This window comes from Podarcis bocagei (assembly GCF_964188305.1).
Source record: "Podarcis bocagei genome assembly, chromosome: 8".
In the NCBI taxonomy this organism is placed as follows: domain Eukaryota; kingdom Metazoa; phylum Chordata; class Lepidosauria; order Squamata; family Lacertidae; genus Podarcis; species Podarcis bocagei.
The window spans coordinates 5,392,262-5,409,956 of NC_138133.1; the positions used below are offsets into that span (position 1 = coordinate 5,392,262).

The window sequence follows — 17,695 nt, forward strand, 5'->3', positions numbered from 1 at the left end:
AAATTAAGGTTATAGGACCATTAGATTACGAAGACATTAATTTGTGGGAAATTCAGGTTGTAGCAGAAGATAAAGGCAATCCTCCTTTGGCTGGACACTGTAAAGTAGTAATAGAGATTCTAGACATGAATGACAACATCCCTCAGCTTTCACTGAAGTCCCTGTCAGTGCCTGTGCCTGAGGACTCGCCACAAGGTACTATGGTGGCCTTGATTAGTATCTCAGACAGAGACTCTGGACCCAATGGGCAAGTGAGCTGCTCCTTGTGGCCTTCTGGGATTCCCTTCAAGTTGGTATCCACCTTCAAGAATTACTACTCACTGATGTTGGAAGAAACACTGGATCGGGAGCAGATGGCTGAGTATGTGCTAGTGGTGATGGCTCATGATGAAGGGATTCCATCACTGTCAGCTAGCAGCACCTTGGTGGTGCCCATTGGTGATGTGAATGACAACGCACCTGCTTTTGCTCAGCCCTCTTACACGGTCTTTGTGAAGGAGAACAACCCACCAGGTGCTCACATCTTCACAGTGTCTGCTTCAGACCCAGATGTGGCTGAGAACAGCCTGATCAGCTACTGGATTGATGAGAAGCTTTGGCCACTGACAAGCTACATGTCAGTTCATTCAGAGAGTGGGAAGGTCTATGCCTTGCAACCCTTGGACTATGAAGAGCTGAAGCTGCTGGAGTTCCAAGTGAGGGCCAAGGATGCTGGGCTGCCCTCCCTGTGTGGCAATGTGACTATTCAGGTCTTTGTGGTGGACGAGAATGACAATGCACCTGAAGTATCTAGGGCAGCAGAGTCCCCCATCATGTTGGTCGTCCCAATAAAAGCTGGACATGCAGTGGGCAAGATCCATGCCCTGGATGCTGACTCAGGTTACAATGCATGGTTGCGCTATGAGCTGCATGAAGCCAATAATGGCCCCTGGCGGGTGGGGCTTTACAGTGGTGAGATTAGCACCACACGTGCCCTGGATGAAGCAGCAGGCAGTGGTGGCAGCCAGAATATTTTAGTGTTGGTGAAGGACCATGGCAAGCCAGTGCTGTCAGCTACAGCCACCCTGAGTGTGTCACTTGTGGCAAGCACCCAGGCAGTTCAGGCTGATGCCCACCTTGTCAGGATGGGAGGGAGCCCAAAGCCCCAGGTGGAAAATGTCAACGTCTACCTGATCATTGCCATCTGCTCTGTGTCCAGCTTGTTCCTGCTGGTGGTCATAGTATACATCTCCCTACGTTGCCGTTGCCAGGCCAAGGAGGCCATGGTGTATGGTCCTGGTACAGCCACGCTGGTATGTGCCAGTGAAGTGGGCAGCTGGTCTTATTCAAATCGTCACAGCCACATCCTGGCAGGTGTGAGCGGGGAGGCTGGTGCGAAAAGTGATCTCATGGTTTTCACTCCAAATGTTCCTGTATTTGCAATGAATGGGGATGCAGGAAATGGAAAGGAGCTTATTTCAAATTCATCAGATGAGGTGAGTTATATGGAATCTTTTAAAATCTTTGAAGTTATTCTCTCTTTGTTATACCTTCTTGGTGTGAAAACACTGAAGCGAAACGTGCTATTATGGAAAGCAGAGCTATCAAACATTTGGGGGCTTTATGTTAAAAAAATAAAAAAATTATGCCCAAAGTTTCTAACAAAGTTAAACCCTAAAATGTACATCATAAAAATGTAAAATTTTATATTGCAAACTGTTCTATGATCTTTGGATGAAGGGTAGTATAGAATTTTAATAAATAATAAAATAAAAATAAAAGAAGGTTAATCTCTGAAATAAAAATACCACAGAAAGCCAGAGACAAACCACCCAGTCAAGGCCAAAGCCCAGTAAGTAAAAGAAAATCCGTGTGTGTTTGTTACAAGCTTCCAGAGTCAATGAATGCTGCAACATAGATTATGCAACTTTGCTTTTTTCTAAAAAAAATATATGTTTAGGTGTACTCTCATTTTCCTACTCATATTGAAATACTGCCCCCCAATGAGGCCAAACTTAGATTCACAAAATGTTTAGGGATATGTGTCCCCCTGTGTCCCCCCAGAAAAAAAAAGCACTGGCCTTATATCTCTCTCCATTTCTGTCTTAAAAGTTATCCTCATTAACTTCCAGGTTTAAGGTAGGTACAGCAGTGGTGTCTTTACATTTAAAAAGTGCAAAGTTTATTCATACTCATGATCTTTGGTGCACCTCCAATGAGGATATCGTGGAAATATGGGTGCAGGTTCTACTGTTCTTATTTGATAAAGGGGTGGTTGGATCCTGAAATAACACACTTAACACACTGTAGATTTTCCTGTAAAGGAGGTCCTTTATGTGGCATTGTAAGGGAAAAGAAAAAAGGCACTCAGTCCTAATACCTGTGCAACTATGAGCTGAGGAACTATTTTTTGCGCTTTGGGGTGGAGGGGGCGGGGAGTGTTGCATTCAATGTCCTCCTGCAAATGGGAAGGCTTCTGATTGGAGACCTCCCTGAATGGAATGGCAGAGGCAATTTTTGCCAATTCACTCTTTTTCCTACAGGAATTTGCACCACCTTCCACTCTGTTCTGGAGGGTCTTGGAATTCACAGGGACCTGTAGAGCAGAGGCCATATAAGTGAAAATGGCCTCCCTTTTTCCATTAGGACAGATCCACTAGGTCAATAACACTTCCACAAATGAAAGGACTCCTTTGTGGATGGACAATTATGTATGCAAACCTATAAACAGAACTTCAGTTACTCATGTCTGATGTATTTATTATAAATATCTATAAATATATATATTATGGGATGCCAGTTTGTGTAAAGATTAGATGGCAATGCAACTAGCCTGAGATTAGCATTGATGAACAATTGCTGTAGTGTTTTGCATTATTTTATTCAACAGACATAGAAGAAATATTTCATACTGTGTATGCTCTAAAGCAAATTTATATTGTGTTAAGTGAATTTAATGGGTTTTTATTTAAAAAAACCCTTCTGCCTGCTTTGTGTTCTGTCACTTCTACTGCCAAAAATAATTGTTCGATACTTCACTTCCAAAGTGTTGATATCAGTGTGCCTTCTTTCTGAGTAAATAAGTTTACAACTGAGATATCATAGATAGCTTTATGAAAATAAACATAGGGCTTCTTCTAGGCATCCATTTTAGCATGTTGCTGTTCAGAAACCAGTTGTCTATGTGGTGCTAGGAGAACCAGGCACTGAAGTCACAAGTTCAGCAGCCCCTTGTAAATGCTTCAGATCTGCAGATCATTGGATGTACTGATTCTGTAGCTTCGGAGCTTAACCATCAGCCAGCCTTGTAGTTCCTTCTGACCCTTCCCTATGCAGAAAGAGCCTGGAACCAGGATATGTCATCAACTGCCAGAGTCTCAAAAATTATTCTAAAACACAACAACATATCCTTAGAATAATAGTATGTTTGTGTATGTTTTAATTGGAAGCCACATTTGGAGCCAACATAGGCAGAAAAATTGAGTGAAAATGTAAAATAAGAATACTGTACTTTTAAGATAGTACAGTATCTAACTAAATCGTTCTCAGAATAGATCCATCAAAATCACAACTAACAAGATATTTAAATGTGTTTCTTCTGAGCAAGACTTAGTTGGATATCATTATTCATCTGTACAGATAGGCAGGAAAAACAAAATATAGTGGGTGGAATTCGATGCTGCACTCTTTCAATCATTCTCACAAGCATTCCAGCTTACCAAATAAATCAATAGCTCTCTACACCCACTGGCTTGCTGTTTTGGGCGTTCTCCTACCCCTCATAAGTGAATTTTTGGACGGGTGGGGAAGGAAGGGAAACCATACAAGTGGAAAGCCTTGCATAGGGCTTTCACTGAAGGGGCTGGTTAGGTGAATCCTTGGCAGTGTATCTCAGATAATGGAGCAAACAGCAATCCTTTAATAAACTGTCAAAAATATGGAAGTAGCAATGAAAAGATCAGCCTAATCACCCAAAAAGGGCTACTGTGATAGGAAGTTACACATACTGTAAGCAGACTGACTTTCTTGCAGGCGAGCTAATCTCTACTGAACCAGTACTGAATGACAAGGGTTATAAAAAAGTAGCTATATGCTTGCAGATGTTGAAAAGGATTTTGAGTGAGTAGAGAGGATTAATATATCTATCTGTCTATCTATCTACAGAACTTTTAATGAGGGAAGCTGCTTTTGAATTATGTAAGTTTTTAAAATTTTATTGTATCTAAAAGAGTGTATAAGTACAATTAAGTATATAACATAAACAATTAACACTAAATTATATAAAATAAAGAAAACAATGAATATACACATGACATAAGTAATATCATACTACAATGATGCAAATAAATTATAACAGTATATATTATCTTCATATTTATATTTCCAAATATAATAAAAATTGACATTGTTCTATAACTCTGTATATTTGCTCATTTCCCTCTCTCCTATAATACAGGTTTTTTAAAAAAAATAATGCAACAATGTTCCAAATTATTTCAGACTTGTCTAGAATTGGTAGTACTGTGTTCTTCTTCCAAACTTTGGCAATAACTAACTTTACAGCTATCAGTAATTTTATTATTGTTTCAAAATCTGCCTCTGGTACAATACCCTCCAAATAATTCAATAACCGTATTTAGAAATCATTTGGTGAGAGATATCCAATTATTTCCGAGGCCATAGAATCATAGAGTTGGAAGAGACCACAAGGGCCATTGAGTCCAACCCCCTGCCAAGCAGGAAACACCATCAGAGCACTCCTGACATATGGTTGTCAAGCCTCTGCTTAAAGACCTCCAAAGAAGGAGACTCCACCACACTCCTTGGCAGCAAATTCCACTGTCGAACAGCTCTTACTGTCAGGAGGTTCTTCCTAATGTTTAGGTGGAATCTTCTTTCTTGTAGTTTGGATCCATTGCTCCGTGCCCGCTTCTCTGGAGCAGCAGAAAACAACCTTTCTCCCTCCTCTATGTGACATCCTTTTATATATTTGAACATGGCTATCATATCACCCCTTAACCTCCTCTTCTCCAGGCTAAACATGCCCAGCTCCCTTAGCCGTTCCTCATAAGGCATCGTTTCCAGGCCTTTGACCATTTTGGTTGCCCTCCTCTGGACACGTTCCAGTTTGTCAGTGTCCTTCTTGAACTGTGGTGCCCAGAACTGGACACAGTACTCCAGGTGAGGTCTGACCAGAGCAGAATACAGTGGCACTATTACTTCCCTTGATCTAGATGCTATACTCCTATTGATGCAGCCCAGAATTGCATTGGCTTTTTTAGCTGCCGCGTCACACTGTTGGCTCATGTCAAGTTTGTGGTCAACCAAGACTCCTAGATCCTTTTCACATGTACTGCTCTCAAGCCAGGTGTCACCCATCTTGTATTTGTGCCTCTCATTTTTTTTGCCCAAGTGCAATACTTTACATTTCTCCCTGTTAAAATTCATCTTGTTTTTGCCCAGTTCTCTAATCTGTCAAGGTCGTTTTGAAGTGTGATCCTGTCCTCTGGGGTGTTAGCCACCCCTCCCAGTTTGGTGTCATCTGCAAATTTGATCAGGATGCCCTTGAGTCCATCATCCAAGTCGTTGATAAAGATGTTGAATAAGACCGGGCCCAAGACAGAACCCTGTGGCACCCCACTAGTCACTCTTCTCCAGGATGAAGAGGAACCATTGATGAGCACCCTTTGGGTTCGGTCAGTCAGCCAGTTACAAATCCACTGAGTGGTAGCATAGTCAAGACCGCATTTTACCAGCTTCTTTACAAGAATATCATGGGGCACCTTGTCAAATGCCTTGCTGAAATCAAGGTAGGCTACATCCACTGCGTTCCGTTCATCTACCAGGCTTGTAATTCTGTCAAAAAACGAGATCAGGTTAGTCTGACATGACTTATTTTTCAGAAATCCATGCTGACTATTGGTGATCACAGCATTCCTTTCTAGGTGCTCACAGACTGTTTGCTTAATGATCTGCTCCAGAATCTTCCCTGGTATTGATGTCAGACTGACTGGGCGGTAATTATTTGGGTCCTCTCTTTCCCCCTTTTTGAAAATAGGGACAACATTTGCCCTCCTCCAGTCTGCCGGGACTTCGCCTGTTCTCCAGGAATTCTCAAAGATGACTGCCAGTGGCATTGAGGAGTTCAGCCCTTTCTGTGTCCCCTGTTTGCATTTCATCATCTTCTCCTCTGAGTGACCCCACTGTTTCTTTGTTCTTCCTTTTGCTACGAACATACCCATAAAAGCCTTTTTTGTTGCTTTTAACCTCTCTAGCAAGCCTGAGTTCATTCTGTGCTTTAGCTTTTCTGACTTTGTGTCTACACGTGCTGGCTATTTGTTTGAATTCCTCTTTGGTGGTTCCCCCCTTTTCCATTTTTTGTACACGTCCTTTTTTAATCTTAACTCAGTTAAAAGTTCTTTAGATAGCCACCCTGGCTTCTTTAGGCACCTTCCATGTTTCCATAGAATCATAGAGTTGGAAGAGACCACAAGGGCCATTGAGTCCAACCCCCATGAGTCCATCTCATTGGTATTGCCTGAAGTTGTGCTTTTATTATCTCCCTCTTAACAAACTCCCAGCCATCATGAACTCCCTTTCCTTTTAGTATTACTATCCATGGGATCTCACCCAGCACTTCCCTAAGTTTTATGAAGTCGGCTTTCTTAAAGTCAAGAAATTGAGTCCTAGTATGCTTGGCTGCTCCTTTCCGCTGTATAGTAAACTTCAGAAGAGCATGATCACTCGCACCTAATGATCCTTCCACTTCTACCCCACTAACCAGGTCATCAACATTGGTTAGGACCAGATCTAAAATGGCTGTTCCTCTTGTTGCTTCTCCCACTTTCTGGACAATGAAGTTGTCTGCAAGGCCAGTGAGGAATCTGTTTGACCTTATGCTCTTGGCTGAGTTTGACATCAAACAAATATCTGGGTAATTGAAGTCCCCCATTACTACTATCTCCCTTCCTTTTGCATGCTTGGCCATCTGTTCCAGGAAGGCATCATCTATGTCCTCCGTTTGGCTTGGGGATCTATAGTAAACTCCCACAATGAGGTCACTGTTATTCTTCTCTCCCTTGATTTTGACCCAAATGCTCTCACTTTGTCTTTGAGGTTCTAAATCTTGGATCTCTTCACAGGTATACACATCCCTGACATATAACGCCACTCCTCCTCCTTTCTTGTCTGGTCTGTTTCTCTGAAATAGATTGTATCCCTCCATTATTACATTCCAATCGTGGGACTTATTCCACCAGGTTTCAGTGATGCCTATTATGTCATATTTAGTTTGCTGTACCAAGAGCTCAAGCTCATCTTGTTTATTTCCCATGCTTTGCGCATTAGTGTACAGACATTGAAGTCCATTAATCATTCCCCCGTGTCTCTTATTTAAGGATTTTTTCCTCCCACCACTAGGTCTGCGTGCTGTTTGCTCCATTTGGTCTATGACATTTCGATGATCATCTTCATCAATTGATAGACTCCTACCTTCAGGAGCACTGTCTCCCTCCCCCACATTAGTCAGTTTAAAGCCCTCCTGATGAGGTTTCTGAGATTTTTGGCAAAAACATTCCTCCCAACCATTGTGAGGTGCAGCCCATCGCTTGCCAGAAGTCCATCTTCAAGAAACTGCAGTCCGTGATCTAAGAATCCAAACCGTTCCTGTTTACACCATTTGCGAAGCCAGCTGTTCACTTCCACTATTTTTCCCTCTCTCCCTGGGCCACGTCATTCAACTGGGAGGACAGATGAGATGACAATTTGTGCATTTAATTGCTTCAATTTCCTGCCCAGAGCCTCGTAGTCTCTTTTGATCTTCTGGAGGCTATTGCTTGCAGTGTCATTGGTTCCCACAAGAACCAAGAGGAAGGGGTATTTGTCAGTGGGTTTTATGATTCCTTGCAGTCGTTCAGTTACATCTTGGATCTTAGCCCCGGGGAGACAGCACACTTCCCGAGACATCTTGTCAGGCCCGCAGATCGCTGCCTCTGTCCCCCTCAGTAAGGATCCCCTATCACCACTACACGCCTCCTCTTAGGTTTGGTCGGGGTTCTTCCATGAGCTGTCCGTTCCAAGGTCGCCTGCACATTCCCTGAGGACTGACTTTGCTGCCAATTTTTGAGTATCAGTAATAATTCTGAATTACTGAGCAAAATGTATGTAAACAGTCTGCAAGATGATTGCTGCATCTCCAACATTAATCTTATGTGGTTGGGTATATCTTAGTGCAGAACTTTCCAAACTGTGTGTCTCGACACATTAGTGTGTTGACTGCAGTGTGTAGGTGTGTCACGTGAACATTCCCTGCTCTCCTCCCGGGGCTGGAAAGGGGTTAGTTTAACTTCTGGTTTGCTAGTAAAACTGAATTACTGTGTCGCGAAATGATGCATCTCTAAAAAGTGTGTCACCAACCTGAAAAGTTTGGAAAGCTCTGTCTTAGTGAGTCTACATTGAGTTAAATACCACTGATATTGGATCTTGTAAAAGTTTTCCTTAAATCCATAGATATAATTGAAAGAGAAATATTTCCCAAATCCAAGGTTACCTCTTTTAAGTCTCTGGCCCATTTCCTTATGAACGTTCCAGTTTTATTCTAAAGTTTCGTAATTATGGAATGCATATTAGCAGTTCACAGTTTGATATTACAGTAGTTAGAATTTCAAATTCAGTTTCCTCCCTTGAGACAGACTGTTTTCTTAGTAAACATAGAAATGCTTCTTTTATTAGAAAATGCTAATATAATTGTGACTGAAGACCACCCATAATTTTAATAACTTTTGTGTATCATTTAATTTCTTGCCTGGATATGTTGTTCTTAACACTATCCTCTTCTGTTTGATACCATAATGTCAAATCCCCCATCATCCTTTGTGTATGTGATAGAAATATGTTATGAAATAATGTGTGGGATGATAAGGCTGGGAAGATTTTCTTAATTAATTTATACCAACTTATTAGAGCACTGTGAACACATGGTACTTTACTAGCAAACTTTTCCCAATTCTTCTGGAACCATAGCATTGTCTTTGATTTGACTCTTTAAAATAGTTTTCTGGTAGTGTGATCAGATACCACTCCATGATAGATCTTAGCTTTGCAGCATAAGAAGTTTTGTATATTTGGAACTCCCATACTCCCCTGTTCAGTTTGTTTTACTGCAACAAGTGGATCCCCGCCATGCAACCCCAAATGGATTAATGCCATATTTGCAAAATATGGGACTTGTAATGGAATACTCAAAAATAAATAAATAAATAAATAAATAATAGATATTTTAGCAATTGCAATACGACCCATCCAGGAAACTGGATCCAAGATCTTAATGCTGATTCCATCTCCTGGTGCAATTTTTCATAATTGATTCTAATTAATTGTGACAAATTATGAAGAATCATTTAACAGGTTTAGATTACCAAGTTATATACACAGTTCCTGTTCATTCTTTTTTCAACTCTTTATCTGAAGCTAGGCCTATCTATTCAGATTTTCTAGAGTTTATATATTGATATTTTCCCCATATCTATCTCATATCTTTTTAAATGTCTATAAGAAGTATTAAGGATGCACTAATGTTTAAAAGATGTCATCCATTATGAGCAAGATTTTTTTGGTATGAATTACCCCATCACATTTAATACATTTCAAATTCTTCTCTAATTGCTATAATTGCTCTAACTTAATAATTGCTCAAATTTAATGTAATTGCTCTAATTGTTTGATAGCTAAAACAAAAAAATAGAGGTAAAAATGGGCATCCTTGCCTATTTATTCTGCACAGTGAAAAAAGATCTAAGAGATAGCCAGTCATCTGTACCTGTGCTGTTGGTGTCTGATATAAAAGTTGGATCTAGGACCTGAAATTTAAACCCAGTTTGAAATAGTTCATAACCTCTATCAGATATTTCCACTCCACTCTATCAAAAGCCTTTTTGGCATCTAAAAATAACAGTACGGATGTTAGTTTTTTATCTTATTATCATATTAATAATGAAAAGGTTATTTTCATATTAGTTTATCATTTTCTGTCTCTCAAGAATCCAGTCAATATCTATGTACTTCACAATGATGGATATTACATTTTCTGCAATATTACAGAACTAGATTTTCACACCTTGTTCAACAATGAAATAGATCTATAAGATTCCTGGTTTGCTAGGTATTCATTAGGTTTAGATATCATGGTGATTCTTGCCATATCCCACGAGCAAATATTTGTCATTTAAATATTAATTATAATCAGTCTTACATATGATAAAGAAAAGGGAGCCTCTAGTTTTCTCTGGATATCATTAGATATTTTTGATATATTTAAATTTCTTTAAAATCATTAATGCTTCACTAATTCAGGTTACCTGCCATAATTATGTATCCATTATAAAATCTATCTAATTGAATCTATTTTTAAAACTGAATATTTCTTGTGAGTTATGTGGACCATATATAAATACTAACATGTTCTTCCCCCATCATCTCTCAATATTTCTTGATTAACCCATTTTTAACTAATACCACTACTTCTGAAGCAGTGAAGACTTGCCCTAATCTATTTTCCCTGCTTTGAACTGTATTTCTTGCAGAAATATAAAACCTGCATTTTCTGAACACAATTTTATTGTAAATTTCCAACATTTCAAAGCAGAGTTCAGCACCTTTACAATCAATGAGAGAGCTCTTACTGAATTTGCTTTATGGTCATTTAACAATTAAAACAAAGCACTAACAAGGAGAAAAAAGTGAACCTTATTCTCACTAATTATTTTATCTTCTTCAGATTTATTAGAGTTTACTGATCTGAGATAGCTTGTTCCTTTGCTTCCTTCAGAGAATGTTGCTCAGTTCTTTCCCCAGTATTATTTATTTGTCTTCTCTGGTTTTCTTTATTCTTAAATTAATTTTTTATTCTGATTTTGTTGTATTCATTTCTGTGGCCATTATCTAACATTATCTGGCATGGAAATTTCCTCTATATATGCTTTCAGCTGTAAAGCTTCCTTCCCTGTCTTAATCTTAACCTCTTTTGAAAACAAACAAACAAAATAATTAACTTAAAAGGGGACAGAGCGAGCAAGCAAGAGAGCTGGCCATTGATGTACAGTGGTACCTGGGTTAAGAACTTAATTTGTTCTGAAGGTCTGTTCTTAACCTGAAACCGTTCTTAACCTGAGGTACCACTTTAGGTAATGGGGCCTCCCGCTGCTGCTGCGCCACCGGAGCACGATTTCTGTTCTTATCCTGAAGCAAAGTTCTTAACCTGAGGTACTATTTCTGGGTTAGCGGAGTCTGCAACCAGAAGCATCTGTAACCTGAAGTGTCTGTAACCCGAGGTATCACTGTAAGAAACTTAAATTCTTTTTCCTTCAAAGTAGCAGGATGAATAATTAAATTGACCAAGATGATTTTATCTTAAGTTGCTTTTCTTAAATTGCTAAGGCCAGTCTTGATTTTACTTTCTCCTCTGAAACAACTTCAGTACCAATTGTACATAATCTATCAAGTTGTATGTAATTTGATAGATGTTCTTCTAAAATGGTGACTATGTCCTCACTTTCTATGTATTCTGGGAGGCTTCTAAGTTTTTAATTCTTCTTGTGTTGTTCCTGGGTTGTCTCATCAAATCATGTTTACTGACTGTGAGAGCTATATTTTCTGTCTTTTGCTTTCACTTCTCACAATAGTTTAAATTCTGTCTTTGTTATTTCCATTTTTTCTAATTTCATACTAATGGCTGCAATTGCCTTTTCCATATCAACCACAGCCTTTTCAGTATTGTTCACTTTTCCTACAACTAATTGTAGGGAATTCCTAATTGTTTTTGAGTATATTGAATGTTTGAAAAGTAACTAATATGTAAAATAATATTTAAACACCTTCTAGTGTTATGAGTTCTTAATATTGTTTTGCATGTTTCCATATTTATAGTAATAATTTAAAATATTTTCATCTCCTGCTGAGTCAAATTCTGAGCCTTGCAATTTTACTGTTTACCTCTTTTATATTTAATCACAATTTACCTTTGGGTGGAAAGAAGATAAATTGAATTACCCAAAGCATAAGAAAGTGCAGAATGCTTTCACTTTGTCTCTCATCTGCTTCTCCTCTCTGTAATTCCTAAATTAAAATTGCAACACAAGAGAAATAGTGCTTCTGATCCTTTACATAGGATCTTTTAATTACTTTGTGATGACTGTACCAGGTTTAGCTTCTTGTGAGGTAGGTCAGTCATTGAGACAAGTGAAGCAAGAGCAATGTCCAGGAAGATGAAAATGCACCTTGGTTAAAAGTATCTTGGAGCACATTTGCCAGGACAGTAAATGAAACCTGTTGGGTTTCATGACTAACTGTTCCCATTGATTTCAGTGCCACTTAGGTGTGTCTAAGGCTGCAATCCTGTACCCATATACTGGCAGTAAGCCCCATTGAACTTAGTGGGTAGACCCTGACAGTGAAGGCAGGGGTGGGTTTGTCAACCCCGTGTTAGTATCATATAATGCAATTCCACCATCAGAGTTCTAGTATTAGGGGAGCTATTCTGTTTGTGAAACTAACAAAAGCCCTAAATGACGGTTCTTAACTTTTTTAAAAAACGGCAAAATATGCCACCTGATCCTATGCATACTCACTCAGAAATGAGCCCAACTGTGCTAAATGGTGATTGATGCCAGGTAAGTCTTTATGGGTGCAATCTCAGGCCCTATGGACTCTTATGTATGCTTACGATTGCAATCTGCTGTTGATTTTAAAAGAACTTGCTAGAACTAGAAGCACTATCCCACCTTTTTATTGGCTGAACTAGAATTTTTATGCAAACATGAGCAAATGTTGTGTAAAGATTAAGCAGCTGCTTCCCCTCCCATTTCTCTGCTCAAGATTCCAGCATCATCTGCAAGGCCCATCACATTGCTGTGCAATGTCTAGTGTGCATTGTTGTTTCCCGATATAACTCATTCAGTGTCTACTCCTCTCAACTCTTGAGAGTTACAGGCTATTAAGCATGGAGTTGCATGCCAGAGGTTGCTGGAAAATGTATGATAAGAGAGGACTACATGCTATTACATATAACAGGCACTTTGATCTTGAAAAATACATGACACTTTCCCCCTAATAAAAATAAAAGTATAAGAGCATAATCAAGTGTCGTATCACTTCAATATCAATTGGTGAATGAGTCTTCATGGATCTAACACAACTGGCAGAACTTTCTTATCACTTGGTGTCAACACAAGTACAATCCTTCTTGGAGGAGTCAGTCCACCCATTCAGATATAAGCTGTTATGATAACTGAGTGTGCAACAGTAGTGTTGTGATATGAACCACCACATTTGAAGTATGTGGTGGATTTTAATAACTTTAGTTGAAAGCAGAAGTGCATAAAGTCTCTGAAGAACAGGTGATTATCACAAAACTGTTTCATAAAGTTTAGTCACCTGCTTCTCCATTTCTACAATCATTCGCTAGAGGTCACTGTTGCCTAAGGAAATATTTAAGAAGAAAGAACATTCAGAGCTCCTCCCTCAGAGTGACTGAAAACCCTGCCTGTCAGATTCACAATGGGGCTATCAAGCACAGAATGCAAGAGCACCGGCGTCTATTCAAATGACTTCACAAATACCAATTCAGATGGGCTCCTTGGACTCTGCTCTACACTACATTAAAGAAAAGGATTTATAAAAAGAAAGGAAGGAAGGAAGGAAAGAAGGAAGGAAGAAGACAACAATTTGTGGCTATGCTTGCAATGGTTGCCTGGCAGAATGATTCGGTGCCAAAGCAGCTCCTGCAGCTGCTTCTCCTCCATGCAGCCTGGATGATGGGGAGCGGCCAGCTCCATTATTCTGTGCCGGAGGAATCTCAGCACGGCACCTTTGTGGGCCGCATTGCCCAGGATCTGGGGCTGGAGGTGGAGGAGCTGGTGCCTCGGATGTTCCGGATGATGTCCAAAGGACAGGAGGACTATTTTGAGGTAAATGTGCAGAATGGGATCTTGTTTGTGAATTCCCGGATAGACAGGGAGGAGCTGTGTGCTAAGAATCTTGAATGTGCCGTTCACCTGGAGGTGATTGTGGACAAACCTCTGAGGGTTTTCCATATAGAGGTGGAGATCAGGGACATAAATGACAATGCCCCCATGTTCTCTGCAAGTGAACAAATTCTGAGCATAGCAGAATTTATAACGGCACCTGGCACCAGATTCCCTTTAGAGGGGGCTTCTGATGCAGATATCGGCACTAATGCTCTGCTAACCTACAAGCTCAGGCCCAATGACTATTTCATTGTAGAACAGAAAACAGGTGACCAGCACAATAAACCCTTAGCAATTGTTTTAAAGAAGCCATTGGACAGGGAAGAGGCTCCTGTGCACCGTCTTTCACTCACAGCCACTGATGGAGGCAAACCAGAACTCACAGGCACAGTCCAGCTGGTGATTAATGTGCTAGATGCAAATGACAACCCTCCTGTATTTAACCAATCAGTTTACAAGGTAACATTATTGGAAAATGCAGCTACTGGAACATTGGTTATTAAGCTGAATGCCACTGATTTAGATGAAGGAATTAATAAGGAGATCTCCTATTCTTTTACTAACCATGTGCCACTAAATTTCCAAAAGACTTTTACCATAAATTCCAATACCGGGGAAATAATGGTAAATGGAAAAATTGATTTTGAAGACATTAGTGTATATGATCTTCAGATTGTGGCAGAAAATAAAGGTATCCTTCCTTTGTCTGGACATTGCCAAGTGATAATTGAGGTGCTGGATGTGAATGATAATGCCCCAGAGGTGTCAGTCTCATCCCTCTCTGTGCCAGTGCCAGAGGACTCCCCACTGGGGACAGTGGTAGCCTTAATCAGTGTCTCAGACAGGGACTCTGGGGCCAATGGCCAAGTAAGCTGCTCACTGTGGCCTCCTGGGCTTCCCTTCAAACTGGCGTCCACGTTCAAGAACTACTACTCATTAGTAGTGTCTGAACTCCTGGATCGGGAGCAGGTAGCTGAGTATAAGTTGATGGTGATGGCCCAAGACCAAGGTGTTCCACCACTGTCAGCTACTGGTAGCTTATTAGTTCCAATTAGTGACATAAATGACAATGCACCCACTTTCGCACAACCCTCCTACACGGTCTTTGTGAAGGAGAACAACCCACCTGGTGCTCACATCTTCACAGTGTCTGCTTCAGACCCAGATGTGGCTGAGAACTCCTTGGTTAGCTACTGGATCGATGACAAGCTCTGGCCATTGACAAGCTACATCTCGGTGCACTCGGAGAGTGGGAAGGTCTATGCCTTGCAACCCTTGGACTATGAGGAGCTGAAGCTGCTGGAGTTCCAAGTGAGGGCCAAGGATGCTGGGCTGCCGTCCCTGTGTGGCAATGTGACTATTCAGGTTTTTGTGGTGGACGAGAATGACAACGCACCTGCAGTGTCAGGGACAACAGAAGAGAACCCCATTCTCCTAGTGCTTCCTATGGGGTCTGGGCACACAGTGGGCAAGATCCATGCTCTGGATGCTGACTCAGGATACAATGCATGGCTGCGATATGAACTGCATGAGGTGACAAGTGGACCATGGCGTGTGGGCCTGTATAGTGGAGAGATCAGTACCATACGTGCTGTAGATGAGGCAGAAGTCAGCAGAAGTCAGAGCCTGCTGGTTTTGGTGAAAGATCATGGGAAGCCTCAACTCTCAACCACAGCCACACTGAGTGTGTCACTGGTAACCAGTGCGCAGGCCATCAAAACGGATACCCGCCTTTCCAGGACAGGTGAAAGCCCAAAGTCTTTGGTGGACAATGTCAACGTCTACCTGATCATTGCCATCTGCTCCGTGTCCAGCTTGTTCCTCCTAGCAGTAATCTTTTACGTGGCCTTGCGATGCCGTTGCCAGGCGAAGGAGGCCATGGTGTATGGTCCTGGTACAGCCACGCTGGTATGTGCCAGTGAAGTGGGCAGCTGGTCCTATTCAAATCGCCACAGCCACATCCTGGCAGGTGTGAGCGGGGAGGCTGGAGCCAAGAGTGACCTCATGGTCTTCAGCCCCAACATTCCTTCTTCTGCTGATAATGGGAAGCAGCAGGACCTGCTCTGTGCAACGGTTAGTATCTGACTTGGTTTCTTCTATCTCTCAGCCATTGTTCAGTCTCCATAATGTTGAATAAGAATATATCCTAGTTATTCAATATTGAATTTGAAATTTTCTTTGTTGAACTTAATTTTGTAAGCATCCACATTGAATTGCAAATGGATAGTTTATGAGAAACACGTATTCCCCCCTCTTCAGTTCAATTTTACTGGTGTTTTCTTCCTGAGAAATATTTTTATTTGTTTATTGAATAAGTATACACTTAAAATAATAAAAGTTACTAAATGACTAACATAAACTTAGTAAAAATGCAGTAGCATTCAATAAAATATTCCTAAAAGCTGGTTAAAAATGAAATAAAAACACAACACAACTGTATATGTCACATAAAACTGAGCAGTGTGCAAAATAACTTTTTTTTAAAATTGAGTCAGAGCCCAGGAAATATTGGACAAATTTAAAAGGAGGAATTTAAAAGTAATCACTTCCTCCACCTGAGAGATGCTGTTCAGAGGGTGGGTGCTATCACAGAGAGGGCCATTGTAGTGATCACACAGGGTCCCCGGACGTTTGACGGTCTATTGACCCTGTGCCACCACTGTGATTGCTTTCTTCACTGCCACCAACCCGTTTCTCATGGGTAATCACGGAGTCCAGACAGTTGTTAACATTAACAAATAATCAAGTTTATTTATAGGCATGAACAAGCTTATGGTTTCAGTTAATTTTCTTTGGTAGTTTCTTAATCTTAATTCCTTAAATGTCCTATGCGTTCCTAACAACTTCAGACTGATTATTCCAACTATCTATCTGACTCCACCTAACAATTCCTCTCACTCCCTCACAATACAACTCGACCAACCCACAGACTTATCCTCCCTCTTTCTTCTTCAACTCCCAACTCTCAACTGACTTTCACACAACACCCACTCTCACTCTAACTCCTCCTATCAGTTTCTCTCTGGCCAATCACATCACACTCATTTTAACCCTTTCCTTATGACCCACCTAGGAGGCAAATGCCACAGCCATCTTCTGCATTGTCACCAAGTGACTATTCACTGGTCAGGAGATCTTAGATTGACTTGGGCTGTACTTGGGGAGGTGGCCTGACAGGCGACTTTGTTCAGAGTTATTTAGAGCGGTAAATGTCAGCAGAAAAACTTTGAACTTGGCTCAGGAGTTAATAGGCAGCTAGCTGAGATATTTCAGCATTGGTGAAATATTTTTAAAGTTAGGTGTTCCACAAAGCACCCAAGCAGCTTCATTTTGAAATAAGTGTGGCTTCCAAATCAGGCACAAGAGTAGCCCCACGTGTAGTACAATAGTTATCTAATAATGATATTAGATGTATGGGCAACTGTAGCAAAGCTATACCAGCTAAGTTGTTAATGGATGATCTGAGGCCAACTGGGCCTCCAGTTATAGTGGTGGATCTAGAACACCTCTAACTATGTACTTGCTGCCTTTAGGGGAGTGAAATCCCATACATAGGTGGTACACAACCCAATTCTCAGACCTGGAAATCACCCATCCATAGGATCTCCATCTTGTCAGGATTCAGTCACAGTTTATTAGTCTTCATTCAATCCGTAAGTGCATCCAGGGATCTGTTTAGGACACACACAACTTCA

At 40.7% G+C, this 17,695-nt stretch overlaps 1 protein-coding gene and 1 pseudogene across 3 annotated transcripts in view; both read left to right on the top strand.

The window, feature by feature from the left end:
- The window catches only part of LOC308593688 (protocadherin alpha-C2-like), a 189,201-nt gene that overhangs the window by 37,123 nt on the left and 134,383 nt on the right, over positions 1-17,695 (top strand). The gene's annotated exons all lie outside the window — the stretch shown is intronic.
- On the top strand, positions 13,518-16,085 carry LOC308593727 (protocadherin alpha-5 pseudogene; annotated as a pseudogene). Its single transcript has one exon. The product of its transcript is annotated as a protocadherin alpha-5 pseudogene (transcript).